This window comes from Lutjanus erythropterus, chromosome 17 (genome assembly GCF_056507025.1).
Source record: "Lutjanus erythropterus isolate fLutEry1 chromosome 17, fLutEry1.hap2, whole genome shotgun sequence".
NCBI classification, from domain to species: domain Eukaryota; kingdom Metazoa; phylum Chordata; class Actinopteri; order Lutjaniformes; family Lutjanidae; genus Lutjanus; species Lutjanus erythropterus.
Genome location: NC_139333.1, coordinates 31,095,762 through 31,118,325, shown reverse-complemented (window position 1 = coordinate 31,118,325; position 22,564 = coordinate 31,095,762). Strand labels below are relative to the sequence as shown.

The 22,564-nt window shown below is 39.7% G+C and overlaps 1 protein-coding gene across 2 annotated transcripts in view; it reads right to left on the bottom strand.

The window, feature by feature from the left end:
- jmjd1cb (jumonji domain containing 1Cb) overlaps positions 1-22,564 on the bottom strand; it is a 157,103-nt gene that overhangs the window by 50,898 nt on the left and 83,641 nt on the right. Inside the window, exon 1 of one of the 2 annotated variants that reach the window (XM_084740891.1) lies at positions 9,523-9,767. The exons of the other annotated variant lie outside the window; for it this stretch is intronic. The gene's annotated coding sequence lies outside the window, so the exon portion shown is untranslated. Of the gene's footprint in view, positions 1-9,522; positions 9,768-22,564 lie in introns of those variants that run through there. 2 annotated transcript variants of the gene reach the window in all.

Below are 22,564 nucleotides of genomic sequence, written 5' to 3'. Positions count from 1 at the left end.
GTGCAGCCGGCAGCACAGGCCACACGACTGGAAATGATTTGTATTTATTTAAAAGGGCAAATGTCACTTTTATCCCCTTTTGGCAGTTGACTAAGTCTTGACCAGAGTCTCATTCTGGAGCATCAATAGAGCACTGCGCTGTTATAATAAAAACTAATGGCCCAGTTTTGATCAGAGAGGATATGACAATTATACGGAAAACAAGAAACCTGCACACATGCCTCAGGATTTAGATTGTCTGTGTTGGTGCAGGTTCACTTTCAGGTCCTCCACATCCATCAGATCATTTCTGCCCTGACTGAGTCAGTGAGGCTGAACTCACTTTGTGTGACTCTGATGCATTTAACTCAGGATTTACAGGAGCTCCTCCATCCGATGTTCATGACAAAACACAAGAGCAACAATCACATTCTAGTCAAGTCAGTTTTATTTGTATACCACCAAATCATAACAGAATTAATCCCAAGGCACTTTTCATACAGAGAACATCTAGACCGTACAGAGAGACAACAACTACCACCATGAACAAACAGTAGGTGACAACAGTGAGGAAAGCTTCAGACACAGACCTTGAGCAGAATCAGGCTCCAGGTGGAGGGCCATCTACCGTGACCATGTTTCACTTTTTTTTTTTCACATCATTAATATTGATTTTTTTTTTCTTCTATCTATTTAAAACTTCTATCTAAGTACTTCAGCCTGTACACCCAGTAGGGCTGCACAATTAATTGCAATATTACTGAAATCCCAATATGGCTAAGTGCAATATTCAACCAGAATCAAACTGGAGTTTTTTGAAAAAGAAAAAATGTACAAGAAACAAAATTATAATGAAGTACTGTAGTGCTGCATGCCCAAATGAGGCCTAAAAAATATTGTTTTCTAGATGAAAGAATACATGTTTGTTTAGTACAGACCACGAAAAATGTCACATCATCACAAGTTTTCATTAAAAATGAAGTGTAATCTAAAAATCACAATATCACAGGTTTTTTTTTTTTTTACAATATCATGCAGCCCTAATTTCCAGGAACATACAGAAAAGGCTGCATTCAGTCAGACTTTCACTCTGTGCTGTTAAATGAGGCAAGTCCGTTGATACAGTGGTGGTGCATCAGAAGGCTCTTTTCTATCACATTGGCTCTGGTTGTTCATTCTATTCAGGATTCTTGGAACCTTTCAGCTATTTCATGAACCAGCCCGCATTTCCTCAAATTTTAAACAGGACCATTGTAATCCAGAATTGCCATCAACAGAGGGCACAGCACAGTGCACAATGACTTGTATTATATGCCACGGTCACATAATTTCTGAAGGAAAACCTGATTTTCTTTTTGGTTTCAACTGGGAACCAATACTTCAGGTTCAGAAATTCTCAGAACCATTGGAAAATAGGTGCAAGAACCTGAACGAACTGTCTCAGTCTTGGTGGAAAAAATGTACAGGAGGGCTCCGACAAAAAAACTCAGGGTTGAGCCCTGAGCTGGACTACAATGACAACCAGCAAGGTGCTGCTCCAGGTAGATTACTTTGTAAAATTAACAACTCACAATCATCACAATGAAAAGTACAATAATTGCTGCTGTGATAACTTATCACAGTTGCAATATGGTGCACAAAACTTGCAGTCTTTTGGCATTTGACTGAACTTCAAAGTCATGGATCTATTCCAAAAACTGGACGTGTTTCACCTGAACCTGAATCAACACACCTCCACCAGTGCAGCACCTAGCTTTTTTGAATACAGGGCTGTTTTTCTAAGTTCTGAAACCAGGATTATGTTGTTGAACACCAGGGTAAGCCACATGGTTTTTCCATTCCAAGGGAAACACTCACATTACTTCTATACACTTAACAGCCTTTTATTCTTCAAAGTGAATGACACTGAATGAAGCAGCACACAGAACCTCTGATCAGCCATCAGAGGAGGTGAGTGTCTCCACTGTACCTCATGTAGGGCAGAGGCAGTGCAGATGCATGATGGGACCTTGGCAAGCGTTACAGCATGTTAATACAGAACATAAGAAGTAGGCTTGTTACCATGACAACCACTGAGGGCACAGTAGGTTGGTGAAGCTCTGCAGAAAGGATGCATGACAGACCTTGGGGAAAGAGAGTGACTCAACTCTGCCTACACACACTTGTCGATATAAACATGGTAGTAAATATTCCAACATAACAACAGACAATGAGTCTAAAGTGCAGTTCAGCTGTGTGGGTTATTACATTATTTCACACATTTCTCTTCCAGTCAGATTCAGATGAAAAACTGACAAAACCTTTGACAAAATGAGGCATGCATGCTAGCTTTTGACAGAAATTTGATCCAAATAGTTTTTGTTTAAACTTTCATCAGCTGATGAAGACCATGATGTGGTTGAAAGCTCAAGAAAAAGCAGACCTTGAAACAAGTTTAACGTTCAGCTGCACCACAGAAGTGGACAAAGCCATCTTAATTCAAGGTCCACTTAGCCTAAAGCTGTCAACCAAACCTTACATCTCACATGTCTACTAAAAGATTTTCCTCCATCAAATCCACTGTTAGGTCCATGAGACATGGCTGAAAGTTCCAAAAAAGTGTGGACATGGAATTGAGACAAAAAAAATCTTAGTCATGTCATATAAATCACTAATGATTACACTACACTCAGCTATTGAGGAAGATCATGTGATGCAACTAAAAGCCTGCCAACAGCTACTAATGCAGGAATAGACTCTAATATGTTTAACTGTGGCCCAATCGTCACACCAAGCAGGGCTCAACAATCGATCAAAAATTGATCAAAATCGCAATGTGGCCTACGGCAATTTTCAAATTACAGGAGGCACAATATGTGTTAAATGCAAAATGTGTGTCAGACTACCATTTCAAATTAAATATCGTGCTGCACACATGTCCTGGCTGACAAGTCCTGGCCGATGAGAAAATGAAAATGAATGGCAGTCCCTCAAAATAACTGCAATTGCATGTTTTTTAAGTTGTTCAGCCCTGCCACCAAGCCCCTAAATTTGGTGGCCAAAGTCCATTTTTGGTGGCCCAAATTAAAACTGCTTTATATAAATAATACAGAAAAGACTACGTAAAGCAGCTTAACACAGCCTTCATTAATAGTGACTGTTGTGTCTCTCTCATTAATTGTGATGTGGTGTTTTTCGATGAAAAATGAGATAGAGCTAGCTGAGGAAACTGGCAGCACCCACCACATTACATTATGTCCTTCAGTGTGTCAGATTCTAGCAACTTAAAAATCCTGCTTCCATTCATTCCTATGATTTGTTGCTGTTTTGTTTTTTTTTATACCCAGCCTTTTGTATTTGTGGTTCCTCTGTAAAGATCGCGTTAGCAGTTTGAGTAGGCTTACTAAACCCAGACTTCCCTGACATATCATGAGCTAGCTGATGACAAGTACTATTCACCATCTTTAAAGAATGCTTAATAAAAAGGCACAACAGAATCAGGATGTTACTGTGACGTATTGATGGAGGCTTGTGTGGGCATAAAACTTCATGGCCATAAGGTCACTTTTTGTGGACCATCAGACAATGGTTAATGTTGAACACTGGAGTGGATCTTGTGGTCAGACTATTTTTGTTAAGTGCTGTTTCTAAGGGCTAAAAAAGAACTTAAAAAGACAGATTTCTCTTCTGTTAAGTCTGTAATCACCAAGGAAAACAAGGGGAAATTCAGGAGTGTGATTCACTATCATTTTCAGGAATGACCAACGTCATGGCTGGATTTATTGTGCACTGGATATTTTAACTCATACCTAGCAGTCATAGCTTTGATTCTTAGTCATCTAATATCCATCTTTGGAAACACATTGGCTAAATTTGTCAGGAACAACTTAACAACCAAATTCCAACCCACATAATCAAAAGCAGTCTTCTGCGATCTCATGATAGCTAAAGAAAGAGTACAAAAAATTAAATAATGGCACAGCAGGATGTTAATTCAAGTGCATGAAGGCCATTTGTGTTTAGTGAAGCAGATGATAGGCAGACTTGTACTGTTAAACCTGTTCTTGATTCATCAAGCCTCATAGAAACAGAAAACGTGAGACTTCTCATTAGTGGACTGAAGACAGATAAAACATCGAAATTCAACAGCTTCAAACACAGAGCATGGCTGCCATCTATGAATCCCTGCTCCGATTCCTCTCTATCTCAGACTGAGAGGACATGACAATTACTCCATCCCCTTGAAAATGACTTGTCCGTCCACACACACACACACACACACACACACACACACACACACACACACCCAACCAACCAACCACAATTGGGTCACATCTGCCACAGTGTGCCAGGAAAAAGCATTCTGTCACTGCGTATTTCCAGACAGGCAGCAGGAGAGACACATTCACTTACTGTCAATACACAGCATATTAAAACCAGAGGACCTACAGTACACAGAGACAAACTAACTTGTGTTTCCATAAAGGGAAGCTAAGGCATAATGAGAAAGCATATTTACACAAATTCCCAGGCATCTGAAGAGGTCAGACATGAGAAAGAGGAAGACATTCTGAGAAAGCAGATTAGCACACAACACATGTGTATGTGTGTGTTTGTGTGTGGTGAATAATTTATAAGGAAAAGTGCAGCAGAATGTAAAGGAGATGTAGAGGGGATGATGGAGCTCATGCATCACTAAGTGACCTAGAGAGGCTACCCCCAACACAACCCACACACACACACTAAAGCTCTGCTATCCAGCGAGCAATTATCTGATGAAGGTCAATGAGATAGAATGAGAGAGAGAGTTATATTTGTGAGTCAGTTGGGGTGTACATCTTAGAAACAACACCAGAAAAAGGCTTTTTCTGAGAAATTAAGAGAGAGACGAGATGGGAAGATTTTTCTATGCTGCTTGGTGTCATGTGACATGCAATCTACCATCAGGGTGTACTGGGTGCTCACCCAGGATGTTAGAAAGTCCTTGACTGTGCAAATTAAATTAATCTGGGGAGTCATATGATTAACTGGTGTAGGTAAAACACCCATCTCGACACCCACCCTGTCCCTAAAGAAAAGCTCATTTTGAGAAAACCAACAGTGGTTGGTTTATTGATCAGTATGGAGTGACAGCTCCTAAAAGCAAGTATCTAAAGCCCCTTTTACACTGGATAAAAAAAAACTCACTAACATCTGGCTTTTTTCTTCAGTGAGAAAACGTACAATCATCATTCCCAGGTCAAATGGCTCTGCAGTAATCATGGGTATTTATCAGCTCAAGTTCTGATCAGCATTGATGGAAACTAATTTTGGTCCTATTTCCAGTGCGACATTTGAAGGCTTTTCACCTCCATCGGTAACTTCTGCAACTGTTTGTCCTTTCAGCCATTAATTTGATCCATCTCAATTCAAGCAGCACTCAAACATCAAATTAGCAATATCATCACTAGCCTCCATGCCAGGCTAGGAATTGGTTTGACAAAGAACAACACCAGTGTAACACCATACAAGTGGTGGACAGATTCACTGAACAGTGCCACAAGAAAAAAAGTGAAGAAAAAGGGTGCAAGAGGCATGACATAATGTCAAAACATATAAAACAAGCAATTTTGTGATGAAGTTGAGGAAATGTGGTTGGATGGCAACAACAGGAAAGAGAAAAACTGCTGAAAAGTGTGTAAGTGTGTAAGCAGAGAGATGACGAGCTATAGTACCTAGAAGGACAGCAGGGCTGCACCTGACAATTTGTTTCATCATCGAATAATCTGCTAAATAGTTTTACTATTAATCATCATATTCATTAATCATAACTCAACTAATTGTTTAGTCAATAAAATGTCAGGAAACTGTAAAAAGTGCTCATCACAATTTCTCAGAGACCAAAGTGACAGTCCAACACCCATATTCTTCATTTACTGTTATAAATGATGAAGACAAGTTACAAATTCTCACATTTAACAAGCTGCAACCAGCAAGTGTTTGACTTTCTTGCTTGAAGAATGACTAAAATGATAAATCGATTATCAAAACGGTTGGAAACTAATTTTCTTCTGATTGATTAATCGATTCATCGACTTATCATTTCTGGTCTGAAGGACAGAGGGAGTAGCAGCAGGGCTGCTCAGGGACAGTGTCCTCCCTTTGTATCTCAGTGCTCTAGTGTTTGGATTTAGATTTATGACAGGGACATGGCTCTACTCAAAGCTCATCAAGTTGTGGAGCATTCATAGCTTACAAAACACACTGTTGGGACCTTATTTTGTTCCCTGATTGCAGCTGCCAGATGTTACGCTTTCACTCTCGCAACACTGACAATGTGGTGCTGTTCAAAAGTATTTCCCACACAAGAATTTTATGTAATATTTCACCATTTCCGTAATTTTAAAGTATTTTTCCATAACCAGCAAAAAATGTCCAAAATGGCAGAGGATTTGCAGAATGTGTTGCAGAGTCGTGCTGCACTGATGAGCAGTGTTCTCTAAGTGGGTCATAGTACAACAGCTCCTTTCCAAGACACACACACATACACAGACACACAGGTTGTGTTCTAATCTGCTTATTGCTTTGATAGTAAATGATCAGAGTTGTCAAAACACAGATGGTCACACACACACACACACACACACACACACACACAGGAGGTAATCTATGCATTCTAGCTCTAAAACGTGAGCTAACCATCCTTCATACAATACGGCCTGATTGGCTAGTTTGACCAATGAAACCAACATAAACCAACCATCATGAGCGTGTATCACTCTGACTGTATACAAAGATGGACAACCTCAAATGAAGTCAAATCATGTGGATTGTCTTCCTGGTGGCTGGTTGCAGTATCAAAAGCTCAGCCCTGCTTGTGATTGAGTCGGCTGTATGTATGGGCAAGACTTCCATCCATCCTTCCATCCATCTCTTCCATTTACAGTCTATGGTTGTCACTCTGGATCTATTTAATCAAATAAAATTCAATACTTCCAGAAAGCTCCACAAATGTCAGTTGTGAAAGCAAACAAAATTAATTCATTCAACTATAATTAAGACATTATTATTATTATTATTATTATTTTAAACACTTAAATAGAACCAACCTCAGCCTAAGCCAAGGCACTGTTTCAAAGACTGACATTTGATTTCATGCCCAGTCTTTAGAGTCAGACGGCAGTAGCTCAGTATGTGGTACAGCTATATGCGGGCTGAATGACACATCACAGCAGAATGAATAGAACTAATGTTTCTGCCTCCATCAAACAGGTGGCTGAGTGCTTTTCGTCTGTGCCACTCTGCCACCCTTAAGTTAGTCTACTCTACAGGGAACCAACCAGCATCTGGAGTTCTATTCTAAACAGCTACTGCAGCTGGTGGCTCAGCAGTAACTGCACTGGGTGAATAATACAGACCTAGACAGGGACAGACTAACAACAGAAAAGAATTTAATTTTCAACTTCATCCTGATGAAAACTGCCACTATAATGTAGGTCACACTATGCTGAAGAACAAATAGCAGAATCACTTTGCTGTTAAATGAGGTAACAAACAGACAAGACTCATCAAGCTCATCTGTTCTGAAACTTCAAGTGTTTTCCTTCAACCCAACACGTCAATATCTGATGACCTGAGAATGAGACTCAATAATCGACTACGGTTGTCCAGGATTGTTTCCTGCACCTTCAACACATACCAGTCAAATATTAAGAGTTTTGAAACAGTATTTCAAAAGTATCTATCTTCTGTATTGTGACATATTTTCAGCAGAAACGGGACAGCCAGGCGGGACATAATGTTTGGAGGAATTTGATTTGAAAAGTGGGGGTGATATACATAGCCGGATGTTTGGTTCAAGTCTTTGCAAGCACACATTTTGGTGTTCTTTTCTCAGCATGTATTTTTATATTGTATGACCGGGGTCATGATCTCAAAAATTTTAAAAAGTTAGTTAGTTAGTAGTTATCACCATCCAAATTTGGCAAGCAAATTCCCCAAAACACAGCAAAAATAAAAATACAAATCAGCATGTGTTTCAATTAACTACTGTTATGTGAATAACTGACATAATTGTCTTGTCAGTTCATGCCCACAATAGAGTGCTGCTGGAATGAATCATAAATGAGTCGTAAATGTGTATGAGCATATTTGCTCCCCTGGTTCCCTCATCTCAAAGTCAATGGGATATATGAATGGGTTTCGGTTAGATGCCTGAAAAAAAAGGCCTGTTAAAGGGATTTTTACATTTGGGTCTCCAACATAAAATATGTCAGTCAATACCCCACTCCTGAATTTTCAAGCTTTTACATGTCTGGTGGTTGGCTGGTGGTCAAGGTGGTTGCTAATATGAGACTACAGGAAGTTGTCAAATAGTGTAGTTTGTTTACAGCCTATCATCTGATGATTGCATTTACACTTCAAAAATCATAAAAGTGGCTACCTTGGCAAACAAAAGTAGTATCGTAAACTTTTGTTTGCCACAGAGCTTACTTTCTGCAATAATCCAATGTAAAGATCCCATTAGCTTTTTGTGCTGGGAAGCAGAGTGGCCTAAAAAAAAATGTCACCTCTGCAGCACCGTTAGCAGCCAGACTGTCCATAGAAAATTTGAGGTCCCGGGCCTAAGTCAAAGTAACCCTGATGACATCATCAAGTTGGTGTACCACACTTGACAAAGCTCCACCTGAGAGACATTATACAACTGCAGTGACAAGTAAACTGAGGCGTATCCCTTTAACGTCTGTATTAAGCAGGAGTGCAGGACTAAATTGTGCATCTACACAAAACACATTAGGTGTGAGGGTGCACAAGTCACATGATGGGTTTATCTATGACTTCTTAAAGCTGATGAAAAGGGAAACAGATAACTATCAGAAAAACTGAAAAAGTCACAACTGTGAGCCATGTTTAAGGCTGAGCAATATCCTGTATGATTATGAATCAGACAGTCTGTAGGCCTACCTCCTTAACAGAAACACAGAGGTGCCTCCTTACACATCAAAATACAATCAGTGTAGGCCTGTGAGTCCAAGAACAGAGTTTAAGGAAGATCTGCTTTCATGCAAATGGAAAAAAATCTGTATCATCTGAGGAGAAGTACTTAACATAGCAACAATTTAAAGTGAGTTTAGGAAAAAGCTAATGAATTAACTGGAATCCACCGACGCTATTATACTTTGAGATCTTTAGCCAAAAAGATTTCTGTGTTAATCACATATTTGATATTTCCTGGAAAAACAAAAATTGCTCTGAAACAAACAATCTAGAATTTCCCAAACTGTGGTGTACATTATGACATTTTTTGAAGAAGGTATGTAGTAAAAAGGTATGGAAGAAGCAACTAGATCACCTTCACAGATTGCTACAGGCTACACACTCTACTACACACGCACAAACATGTCGACATCTAGGGTAAAACAGATTAGAATGACCATAGATTCTATTCTGGGAAATTACCACAGTTCCCAGGCAGTTTCTTACTTCAATCCATCCCATCCAGTCTCACAGATCAAATCAAACTCAACTCTGAATCAAACAGCAGCGATTAGAGCAACACTAGAGGATATAAAACTGGAACATTACCTCTCTCCTCCGTCGCCAAGCAGCGTCAAGGAGCAATGGCTCTGAAGAAAAACACTTGACAAAACTAGCTTTGATCCAGGGAGCAGGGGAGAGGCAGAAGAAAGGAAAGAAAGGATGACGAGGGTAAAAAAAAAAGGCAGAGCGACAGAGCCAGAGTGTGGTTTCTTCTTGTGGGAAGAAAAGACAGATGGCCAAGAGGCAGAGAAAGCAGAGCAGAGGACGAGCTACACAGCCGACATTTTAACTGCTGCTGACGCAAGGAGGGAGAGCGAGGAGAGAGGGAGGGAGGGAGGGAGGCAGGGCCGGCCAACACACACTTCCTCCCTCTCTCTCTCTCTCTCTCTCTCTCTCTGTGTTATGCAGGCTCGCTCTCTCTTACTCACCACGCTCTCTGACTCGCTCTCTCTTTCACTTCCTCTCAGCTCTCTCAACATGTCTCACTCCCACTCTGTCCCCTCTGCTCTCAATTCATTCCCCTACTGTTACATATTTACATATTTTCTCACATATTTATACTAATATATCTGTATTAACACAACATGGCAGTAAAGGCAAAGATTCAAAAAGTCTTTCTGCCACTGACAACTCAGATTGCTATTTTGTGTCTGACAACATGGAAAGGATCTCTACAGTGACAGAGCTTTTTCTGAAAGATCCTTTTTGTTTAACCAGATGATTTATCACTCCTGCCAAAGCCACCAGACTCCATTTACAAAACCCATCATTTTATAATCTAAAACACACTTCATTCAAACTCGACACAAACAAAATAAAACTGATAAATCAGCTGTTTTCTGGTAAAACAAAACTGTTCTGAAACAAGCTATTTTCTTTTTGCTCAGTCCAAGCCAACCAACCCAAAATGCCAGTATTTGATGACGTGGGAATGAGACTCAACAATCAACTATTGTACAGGATTGTTTACTGCACCTGTAACACATAACCAGTCAAATTTCAAGAGTTTTGAAATGGCATTTCAATAGTTTTCAAGAGATTTCCAAGAGAAACAGGACAGGCGGGTGGGACATAACACTGGGAGAAATACGATTTAATAAGTGGGGGTGGTGTAACCAGACATACCATGCTGTCACTTGCTAACTAACTAATGAATCTCAAGGTCTGCACCACTAAAAGTTGAGGTCTGATTGATGGACGGATGTCACAATATGATTGGTTGAAAAATTGGATGGTTCAAGCCTACATGAGCTCACACATATTTTGACATGATTGGATTTGATATAGGAATACAAAGAAATGCAGATTTGTTTGTTTTGTTTTTTTGGCATATTTATATACTTGAAATGTTTTAAGTGAAACCAAATGCATTGTCCTTTTAAACTAAAAGCTCTCACTGTAGGGATTCTTTCCATAATGTTGTCAGACACTCAGAATAACAATCTGAGCCTGGCAGCAAAACTTGTAGTGGATGTCCATTGACTGTGTGCATTTGATCATAAGCATTGTTATTAAGGTTTGATAATGACAGTGACTAAAAGCAATATTTAAAGCTGTACTATTCAGTGTTTTTATATTTTATTTATTACATGGATCCAATGACTTTCATGTGTCACCTTCTAGTTACCAACTAGTTCTTGTACTCATCATACAAGAAAGCTCTTCTGATTTTGATAATAGACCAGATCCTATCAGTTTTCTAAGAGCCACCTGGCAGTTCTTACTATCTGAAGAGCATATGGGGACACAGTGCTGTGATGTCGCAGCATTACAGAATGTTTTAAGTGTCAAAACAGTGATGGCACACCACAGTGGTTCAGCTGAAAAGAGGTGTAGGAGGCTGACTAATTACCTGACACATCCTTCTGAGGTCAGAGTATTCTTAGTCTCAGTCACACCTACAGCACACTTCCTCTGAGAGACTCTGAAACAACGGATAAATACTAACCCAGTATGCCTTAAGGCCTAGGCCAAGGACAACCTGACACCACAGACACATTGAAGTTTATTCTACTTTTTGGAGCCTGCTTCACACATTCACTTCACTTCACTGTTTATTTCATAGGTTAACCTGTTCAACACGGGTTTAGCATGTAGCACGGCTAACGTGGCTACAGGGTAGATGTTGGACTAATGTTGTAATATTGCGGGTCAGTCAAGAGAAACTTAAGCCTCATTTGAAGCAAACTAAATAACGACATTAGTGAGCTGGACGTCTGCTTTGTGATTCTCATTGCTGGTGTGTGTGTATGTGTGTACATGTCCTTGATAGACGATGCCCTGCAGGTAACAATATAGCTATGTGTGAAGAAAAGGACAAAATGCAGGAATTTATTGCAGTGTTGTGTAACTATGACCAGCAGCTAGCTTGCTCAGACCACAAAGTTGCCTGCCAGGCAGTGATGTGAGATCCACAGATAATGTTAAACTGAGCACTACTGTACCAGTTCACTTCATCACTAACTACCATTCACTAACACAAACAGAAGAATGGCACTATTACTGCATACTGTTGAGACAACCTAAAAAACAAACAAGGGGAATTCCATCACCACGCTCGTCACTATAGTTGCTGTGCTTGTTTGTCACAAGATTAGTGAAGGGAGGGATTATTATGTATCAGCTCAGATGAGACCACCAGTGTACTGCTGTAATCCAACCTATGAAGCTAATTGGAGCAATTGAGTTCTCTTTAATGTCAGAGCTGAGCTGTCTGAACAGGTTGTTGGAATTCAAAAATTCACAATATTACATGATCACCAGTACAGGCAGTGAACCCAATATATGCTATAAAGAGCAGAAATCCAAACTCTGTCCCAGTATAGTCTTGCTGGAGGGAATGTGGATCATCACTGGAAGACCAAATCCACAACGCCAATGTATCGACTCTTCTTGGGAGAAGGTGAGACGACAAGCATCAAGGACACCGGCTTTGATTATTGATATTTTGTTTCTGGAAGGTTGAGGTTCCTTTTCATAAACACTGTCAACTATCTAGGCTCCATGGCTTACTCCTTTTTATTCCAGACAGACAATCATGAAAATATTGAATGAAATGGGGCCATTAGTCTCAAGATGTGTTCTTGTACAACATGAACACTGTCCCAGTGAAATGGAAATTTTGCTTTAAAGCCTCTGAAACTATGTCTTGAAACAGTAAAAATGCATATATATATATATATATAGATATATATATATATATATATATATGTATATATATATATACATATCAAAGTTGAGTGTCTCATAAAGCACAAAAATCTGAGGAAAAATAACGGAACTATAAAAGATTCAAGCTAAAAAAGAAACAGCTCATTTTGTGGTTTAGACCATTTCTCATGACTGTTTAAATGTGGTAGATGACTTTGTGATTGACATCTCCCTCAGGAAAAGGAGTAGCAAAGCAGTGTACTGCTGTGGACAGGATTAGATTTAGACAACTCAAAACATTTATGATTAATTGATTAATAAAAAGAATCGAGTTGAATCAGTTTAAATATACAATATATTTAGATTATTTTCACTGCTTTACTTTGCTGTCAAACACCTTTTCAGACAGGGAACTGAAATTGCCATCTACACGGTCTTCAAAGTCACCAAGATTTTACCTCATAACACTGGAGCTGCCGGTCTATGATGCCTCCATCCATTGTGATGGCTGACATTCATAGACCACTGAGCCCTTTACCACTCTAACATTGTGATTTAAAAGTTCTCTGCATTTGAGGTAGTGTTTCACCTCAAAGATGCTGTAAGGCAGGAGTTGCTGGTGAAATTGCATTTTTGACGTGGAAGAAAAAGTAAAAAGAAGCTGTTGCTGCTGGGTATTGCACTTTGTCTCCTTGTCCATTTATTAAGTTCTTATTAAATCTGCCCAGTCAGTTACACTGTTGGCAGCTGTGTTTCTTTTCTGCTGGCTGCTGTCAGTGTGTTTCCAAAAACATCATTGTCCATCACGATGTCTCACTGTGGACATGGTCATATGCCAATTACGTTGCCCAACCCTGGCTGCAACCATTTATTGAGAAAACTACTGTGGATTTTTTATGACTTTTGTGGAACTGCAGAATTTTGGAAATAAACGTCAGCATTAGCATGCCCAATTCAAACCCAATATACGGAACAAACTTAGATGGCAATATTTTGAATTAGCATTAAAACTAATTTCTAATACTTTCTAGATGCTTATGTGTCCATAAGACCCTAAATCAGAGCTAGAAGCCTTGTTTATTTGGGTTCTCCAGTGGCTTTTACACACACAGTTCAATACCAAATAATAATGAACAAATAGAAAAAGGCAATACCAGTATTCAGATTAGAGCTGCAACGATTAATTTATAATGAATGGTTAAATGAATTAAAGTAATTATTAAATGAATTGCCAACTATTTTGGTAATTGATAAATTGTTTTGTGCAATTTTTTAAGAAAAAATAAAGTTAAAATTCTCTGATTCCAGCTTCTTAAATGTGATAGGGTCAGGTTCTTTACTTTTTTATGACAGTAAAGTGAATATCTTTTTATAGTGAGCAAAACAAGACATGTGAGGATGTCATCTTGAGCTTTGGCAAACACTGATGGACATTTTTCAACATTTTAAGGCATTTTATGGGCCAACCAACTAACCAATTAATTGAAAAAAATAATCATCAAATTAATCGCCAGTGAAAATAATCGTTAGTTGTCCCTTATTTAGATGTGTGCAGAGTGCTTGGCTTTAAATAGAGCTGTCCCATTGCTGAACCCAGACACACACACTCACACACATAGCCTAAACCATCACCTCTGAACTCATCAGCTGACCACAAAACCAGCTCTGATTAATCTGTTCATCGCTCAGCAGATTGACACTCTGATACTGTAACAGCACACACACACACACACACACACACACACACACACACACACACACACACACACACACACACACACACACACACACACACACACACACAGTGTTGTGCAGTAATATCCTGCAGTCCATCTGCCACACTGATGTGGGATTTAAGATACAGTTATTCACACACACAAACACACACACACACACACACCTAATATTAAATCCTGTATTACTCACATACAATAATACATCAATAACACACCATTTAAGCAGACAGCTACATGTGTAGACTCAGTGGTAGTGGTGGTATGACACACTCTTCATCTCAGTCTCAATCTCTGCACTCTCAGTGTCCACACTGGCATCAAAGAATGGAGCCTTTTAACAAGTGTGAACTAAAAAGACTAGAAAAGGAGGACAGAAACGCCTCCTGTGGTCTGCTGTGACTGTCTGTCAGAGTAAGAGGCCTGAATGTTTTTTGTGCAGCCCTCGCTGCCATAAAGGTAAGCTATTATTACACATGCACACACAGATCCACAGGAGGCAGGAGATTACACTAGACCGGCTCCATCTGCTCAGGGGGAGAGACAGAGGGAGAGACAGAGGGAGAGAGGCGGGGGCTGGCATTTTTATTGACCCAATTTCCACCAAAACTACATCTCACATAGTTGCCTGCTTGACTCTCCGGCTGGCTAACGAGCCCATGAGCAAGGCACAAGGCCCAGACTGTTCCAGTGGGTCTGTAGGGGGAAAGCCCCCCCCCACCCCCCACCAAAACACACACACAGACACACAGACACACGCACAGAGCAACAGAGTGGAAGGCAAGCTGTGTTATAGATTCATTACAATGGTGGACACAGTTTAGAGAGGCAGATTTCAAAGGAGAGAGATGCATGTGATGACACATACACACACACACACACACACACACACACACACACACACACACACACACACACACACACACACACACACACACACACATGCGCGCACACACACTCCTTTGTTCTCCTGTCATCATAAACAGAGCCAGTACAGTGACCAGATAATAAGATGCCTGCTGATATCTATTTGTGTGTGAGCTTGTGTATGTGTGTGTGTGTGTGCGTGCTGTATTTCATTTTACAAATTGGGCCATTGTTGCTAGGTAACATAGCAGGACTTGAGCTGTGTGTAGCCAGGAAAGAGAAGTCAAATATAACACAATTCATTTTCTGTTTTCTTCTATCACTGACTTTCACTTTACCTCTCCTCTAACAAATTCATCCCTGTGTTCGTTATTTCACTTTTCAATTAATCGATTAGCTGTTTGGTCCATAAAATGTGAAACAGGGTGAAAAATGTTGATCATTTGATTCTCATAGTCCAAGGCAGTGTGCTCAGCTGTCCTGTTTTGCCTATAATGCAAAGATATTGAGTGTAACGTCATAAAGAACTAAAGAAAGCAGAAAATATTCACATATGTGTCCTTAAAAAAAAGACTCAAAATTATTGGCAGTGGTAGTCTGGTGCTGAAAAAAACAGGTAAAATGAGGTTACCCTTGCAACGTTTATGTTTGAAGTCGGCCAAAGTTCATGTGCTGAAAAAACAAATAGTGATGGGGATGATTCTGAACAGAAATCCACAAAGCAACTGAAGTTTTAAGCCAAGAAAAAGCAGCTAAAATGTTAAATGTCATCTTCACCTGAAACTGTTTGCAGTCGATGCAGGATAAACAGAAGCAGTGATTTGCTGTTGTAAATATTGACGCCTTCAGGTGTGTAAAGGCTCATATCTGCTCTTTAAATAAAGGCTTTCTGACTGGCACCTAAGAGACTTGTTGTTAGAAAATGACTGGACAGCACTGGCCACTGAGGAAGATGGAAAAACTGATAATGCTACAATTTAAGACCCACAGACAGATGGACAGACAGACTGAGTGACTAATAAAAGGCTCAGGCAAATCCTACAGAGTAAAGTCTGTCAGTTTTCACCAGTCTAACTGGTGCTCACAGGGATCTGCCATGATGCTATGATCAGAATAGAAAATTTCAAGTTTATTACCAATATATTGTTATGGGAGTAAAATTAAGCTATGGAATAGAAATCAATACATGTAGGTCAGAGTTACAGTTTATAAGAATTCTAGGAAAGGCAGATGACTTCTATTATATATCAGAGCATGGTCAGTGGTGTAAATAAACAAGGGGTTCTCAAAATTTTGATGACTCAAAGCTCCAAACCATTCATACAGGGAATACAGAGACATAAAGCCAAAATTTGTATTTATTGCATTAGTGACTCTGTATATGTACTGGTCATGCATGCATCTGTTCTAGAGACAACAATGAAGCAAATGAAGTTGGTTGACTATGGACTAAAAAGTTTGTCTGACCCGTCAACATCACAGACAAACATGCAAACTGATTCAACTGACAAAAGACCAGATGAACCTCAACATAAGGAATTTTGTGAAGTCTTGGGAGGCAATGCATCTTTGAGCTGCATGGAAAATGTTACCTCTAGCTCCATCAGACAGTAGCCCCTCTTGCCTAGCACAAATGCTCCAATGGCCCAGATGCTGTTATCAGCAAAACCTGCAAGCAGAGCAAGCTGTTGCTGTTAGCACTGCTAACACTAAGTACATTCTGTGTCAAGCTGCAGCTAACGTTAGCTCAAGGTAAACAATGTGGTTTACCCACAGACACTGTGATCCTATTCAGTCTGAAAAGTTGAGTTGATTGTCATGTTTTGAAGGATGATGTGTGATGATGGCCACACATTTCAGCTGCATTCATAATATGAATTGGTCACTAAAGAATGTGATTAATGGCTTTCAATCACTCTTCATACACACAGTATTTGTTTGGGCGAGGTTTAACATTATCAATCTATAAATTATGCCCAGTTTTAATTGGTTTCTGAGTGTTTTTCTAACTGTTAGACTAGTCAGCTAGTCCAAATTAAAATTAATGTTTAATCGACAGGAAAATTAGTTGCCAGGAACATCCCTAGTGACAATGGATCATTTGGGCAGCTGTAACCTTTACAGGCAGATGGATATTCAAAACTGTAGTTATGTCGGAATAGGAGTTACGGTGGGTGTGAGTGTGGCTTCACCACACTTTGAAGCTTCACAAAACACTATTAAAATAATGCAGACTATAAAAATCCCAGTGTTTTGTTTTTTACATCCATCTGGACAGTTGGAAAAAAAACTGAATGTTTTCATTAAGTGGATCCATTCTGTTTCTCATGTGAAAATCAAATCAGCCTTTCTGTCATTCCCTCCCTCAGCATCTCAGTGAGGTCAGCCTGAGCACAGTGAATGAATCACACTGTGATGGTTTGTGTGCATGAAGCTGTTAATATGTTTAGGTGACACTCAGCCTTTCTATATCTGATTGTGGACATGAGTGGACATATGTGTGTATAAATCCTGGACAGCTGCAGAGAATTTCTTAATGTCTGCACCACATTTACCATCTTCTACATATGCACAGCACTTAATCATGTCTGCAATCTCATCAGTGTGACAATGCCACTGCTAGAAAGTCATCAGACTGACACGAATCACTTCATCACTTGATCTCAGTGGTAATTTTACTATGATTCTCTGTGGGAAAATGAGTAGAAACTACTGAACAGAGACGAATGATATAAGCTTATGAATCACACATCATCAGGACTGGGAGGTTTGTTTGGGGAAGATATTTATAGTATTTCTTCAGGGATACTTGCATCAAATCCTCTGTGCTGGCAGCAGCAACAGATAAAACCTCCTCAGGAATTCATGTCTAAAAAATACAATACAGGCGCACACACGCACGCATGCACACACACACACACACAAGATATAACCTTGAGTTCTCGACATAACCGAGATCTGTGAAATTACAGTTCCTCTGTCTGTGTCTCTCTCTGAAATTAGGACAGAAGAGAGCTCTGCCAGATAATGTCGGTGTGTAGCGGCAGCAGCAGCACACGGGCGCTCAGCCAGAACTCACCATGAAAGTGTGTGTGTGTGTGCGTGTGTGTGAGAGCTAGAAAAGTGTCCCATTAGTTTGAATGCTGGCTCTGCACCACTTGCCTTCACTACAGAGGTGGCAGACAGACACACTATCATGTGGCCTGTCAGTTACTTCAGCAGCAGCCCATCTCCATTTACAGCAGGATGACCTCTCCAGTCTAACCGACAAGATATCCAATAGGCAGTGCATGTATGTAGAGTTGAGCTGTACAGATTAAACCTTCACTCCACTTAAAGAAACAGTCATTTTATCATCATCATCATTATTCTAACTCACCAAAATCGTCTTGGCTGCCAGCTGTAAAACTGTTGGCCGCATTTGTCACTTGGACACAAAAACACAGGAAAATAGGGTCCAGGTTGAAAAATACTGTCGTTACCCTTTGAACTTCTAGTTTTTTTTCCTTGATGAATTGATTACTCATTTAAAAAATGATTTTGATGACATAACATCTTCAAATTGCTTCCTTTGTCCAACAAACAGAAAATCCAAAGATGTTTTATTTACAGTCACATTAGGCAAAGTTATGCCATGAATCTCTAACACCCCATTTACACCTTGTATTAAAATATGATCTGCACTCAGATTGATGTATGAATTACATTTATACCTACATAAGATCTGAACACAATGCAAGCCTTGACTACCTCCAGATGTCGTCTGGAGGTAGTCTGGCAGGTTTGATCATGCATTTTTCCTCATCCAGATAATGTATCTGGATACCGATTGTATTTTAATAACAGGTGTAAACAGGGTGTATGTCTGAGAATCTGGAACTAAATGATGGACTTAAGCAATTAATAGATTATCAAAATAATACAATGTAATAATAATAATAACACAAATCCATTAACCGACAGTGCAGTTCAGTTCTTGACAGTTTAGTCAATTAACTAATTAATAATCAGTTATGACATTAATTGCAAACCATTTTGATAATTAATCTGATTGAGAAATTTCTGAGAAAAAAAAAGTTCTCTGATTTCAGCTTCTTCAATATGAGAATGGATTCTTTATTCCTCTCTGTCAGTAAACTGAATATCTTTGGGTCGTGGACAAAACAAGACACTTGAGGACGACATCTTGTACTTGGGGAAATGATGACCAATGTTCTTCATCATTTTCTGACATTTTATGAACCAAACAACTAATCAATTTGTGGAGAAAATTACTGATTAATCACAGATTAATCAACAATGAAAATAATGGTTAATTGCAGCTGTAGATACATCGGTGAGCAGTGAATGTTATCATGAGACACACACTGTTGTGTATTAGCATTTATTTATTAGCATAGTTTGTATTAATTCAAAGTATCTTTCTGGGCATGTCAACCTGGCAGATTGACATGTGTTTCTTTTAAAAGAGCCTCACAGATTGGACAAGTCAGGTCCAATCAGGCAGATGACAGACCATGTAATGCCAACTCTGGGGCATTTACAGCAACTGACAGCAAACAAGTCACATGAAAGAAAGGCTGCATTAAAAGCGGAGCATGTGTGACTCTATCCTATGTCCTTTCCTTCATTTCCTACCGAGGTATGATGTAGCATGGCTGACAATCTCCTCCTCTATCCTCTCTCATTCCCTTTGTTCACTTTCACACACACTGTGTGTGCCCCTGGGTGTCGTCTGGTCACTGGAATCCACTTTGTGTCTTTGATGGGAGTCTGCAGTGAGAGTCTTTAATGACTTCACACAGTACCCTGCGCTCCCTGGGAGACAGAGATGATGTAATATCTGGATCAGAGATGCAACCGTGCACGCACACACACACGCACACGCACACACACACACACACACACACATTCTCCTTCTGTCAGTCTTCCTCTCTGCTGGAGTTCTCTGTGGTGTCAGATGAGATGTGATCCCGTGTCAGAGCTGGAGGAGGCCGGAGCAGAGCCATGCTGATGAACAGAACACCAACAGGTACAGGCTGCCAATGACTGATCTAAAAACTGGCCTCGCAGGGAGAAGATAATGCTGCAATGTCACGAAAATGACATAACCAAGCAACAAGAACAAATATTTCAGCTGTAGGTTTTTATTAGAATCACTTCCCAAACCAGAGAAGTTATGGTCTACTGTATGTTTTGTTAAAGATGGCTCAACACACGTGTGCCAAGCAGTCATGTAACAGTGTTGCTTCATTATTTCCCCTGCTGTTGTGTAATGCTGGCACTCCGCTTCAGTAATGGAGTCACATCAGTGGGAGAGAGGAGAGACAGAGAGGTCCCTACTGATCAGTGGAACATGAAGCTGTTGGATCAGTGTGGGGAAGCCTGGAGACGCCCCTGAAAAGCACGCTGCAAACACAACAGCAACACAACAGTCAGGCGAAGAACTAGATAAACACAGCCGCTATCAGCTTTATTAGCTCCACTAATGGGACAAGGGAGGCAGCCGGACGCTGGCTGTTGGCTGTGACTAATGGGACCAAATTTCAGTGCTGTGTGTGTGTATGTGTGTGAGAGGTAAACAAGCATCTGATCAACTACATAAGCAAAGATCTACAACCACATACCTACAACACACACTACAAACTGTAATCGTAAGTAATAGAGGTGGGGAAAATTGCTTCAGTTAATGTTTTTTTTTTTTTTTACAGTATTGCATAATACCTATATAAGCAATATGATTGTTGTCTTAAAATGGTACAAATGCTGTGTAAAAGTGATAAAAAAAAACATTAGAATCAATTTCTAGGGGTACACAATATATGGCTGGGTGATATAAATATATTATATTGATGTTGTGATATGAGACTAGATATTGTCTTAGATTTTGTATATGTCAAAATGAGTCGTCTTATCAGACTGTGGACACTTGATTCTGTTCATATGTGTCAGCCTTATTTTAGATACTGTTGGGGAGTTTAAGCTACAGCAATGCATCATATTCTAAAGGATGTTCACTATTTGAGAATTTATGGTATGTTGTTTAAGGTAATATTATTATATCGGGATGAATATTGTATATAGTGGCATACCTTAAAAATATCGAGACATTATTTATGAGCTTTAGCATCCAGCCATAGCACAATTATAGCGGCGCGTAATTGGTAGATAAAGGCTTTAAAATGAAATATTGATATTGGCTTAGAATCCTGATATTTTTGCTGATGTGGTCATGCTTTAATTATGTGCACGTCAGGTGGCTTGGTTGGTGGACTGTTGAACCCACGTGCTGAGGCTGGGTTCATCTCCAGCGTATGGCCCTTCGCTACATGTCATTCCTCCACTCTCTCTCCCCAGTTCCTATCATGTCTTCAACTGTCCTTTAAAAAATTAAAGGCATAAAAGCCCCCCAAAATAAGTAAAATAAATAAATTTGCACACATCTGCAGTGTGGATTCTGAAAAAGACATCAAAGTTGCTATTTGCAATGATTGCTCAGCATTGGTCATGCGAGGAGCAGCCAGCCACTTTCCAAATTTCACCATTCACCTTAGGAGCTGTCATTGTGGTCATGACGACGAATTAGTGAAAAAAAAAAAAAACCTTCAGCATTATATTTTATTTTGAAGAGCCTTGTCTTTTATGTCTGTATCTGCCATAGGGGGAGACTTGATGTTCTCTGACAATTAGTTTAGAAGAACAGGTATCTGTTGGTACTGGCAATCAGCCAAAATAAGTTGGAAAACATCAGCATATAACACTTCACTTCTGATTGCCAGGTCTATCACACATTCCCCATACTGAACCGAGTGACTGTAGCTGACGTCCACAGAAGAGTTCTGAAGTTACACCCAAGCATGCCTTGATTTAGAGAAATTAGCACCAGCTAATGCCTTCATGGTAATCTATTTAACAATAGAATGCTTTTTGTCTGCCCGCACCCCACGGCTGTTTGGAGATGTTGTCATATAATTGCCCTTCCAGCGGATTTCAGTCTGTGCAACCATATCCAGTTGACAAGCCACCTCTTGTCAGGCTGTGATTAGCCTGCAGTGTTACATTTAGAATCTGACTCCTGCTACTCTGTGCTGTACAGAACAGACACATTCAGTTCAGAATTGTAGTGTACATCATCCAACAAAGTATTGATAACAATGCTTAGACTGTGGGAGCTGTGAGCAAGTTATATAAGCAGTGTGTGCCCAAACATCGTGTAACACCTACTACCACAGCAAGCCTTACTGTTTGACACAACCTTTTAAAATTTGACTTTTCATGAAGAATAACATTGGAGATCAATTAAATATGATGTACATTTCATTATTAAAAAGTAACAA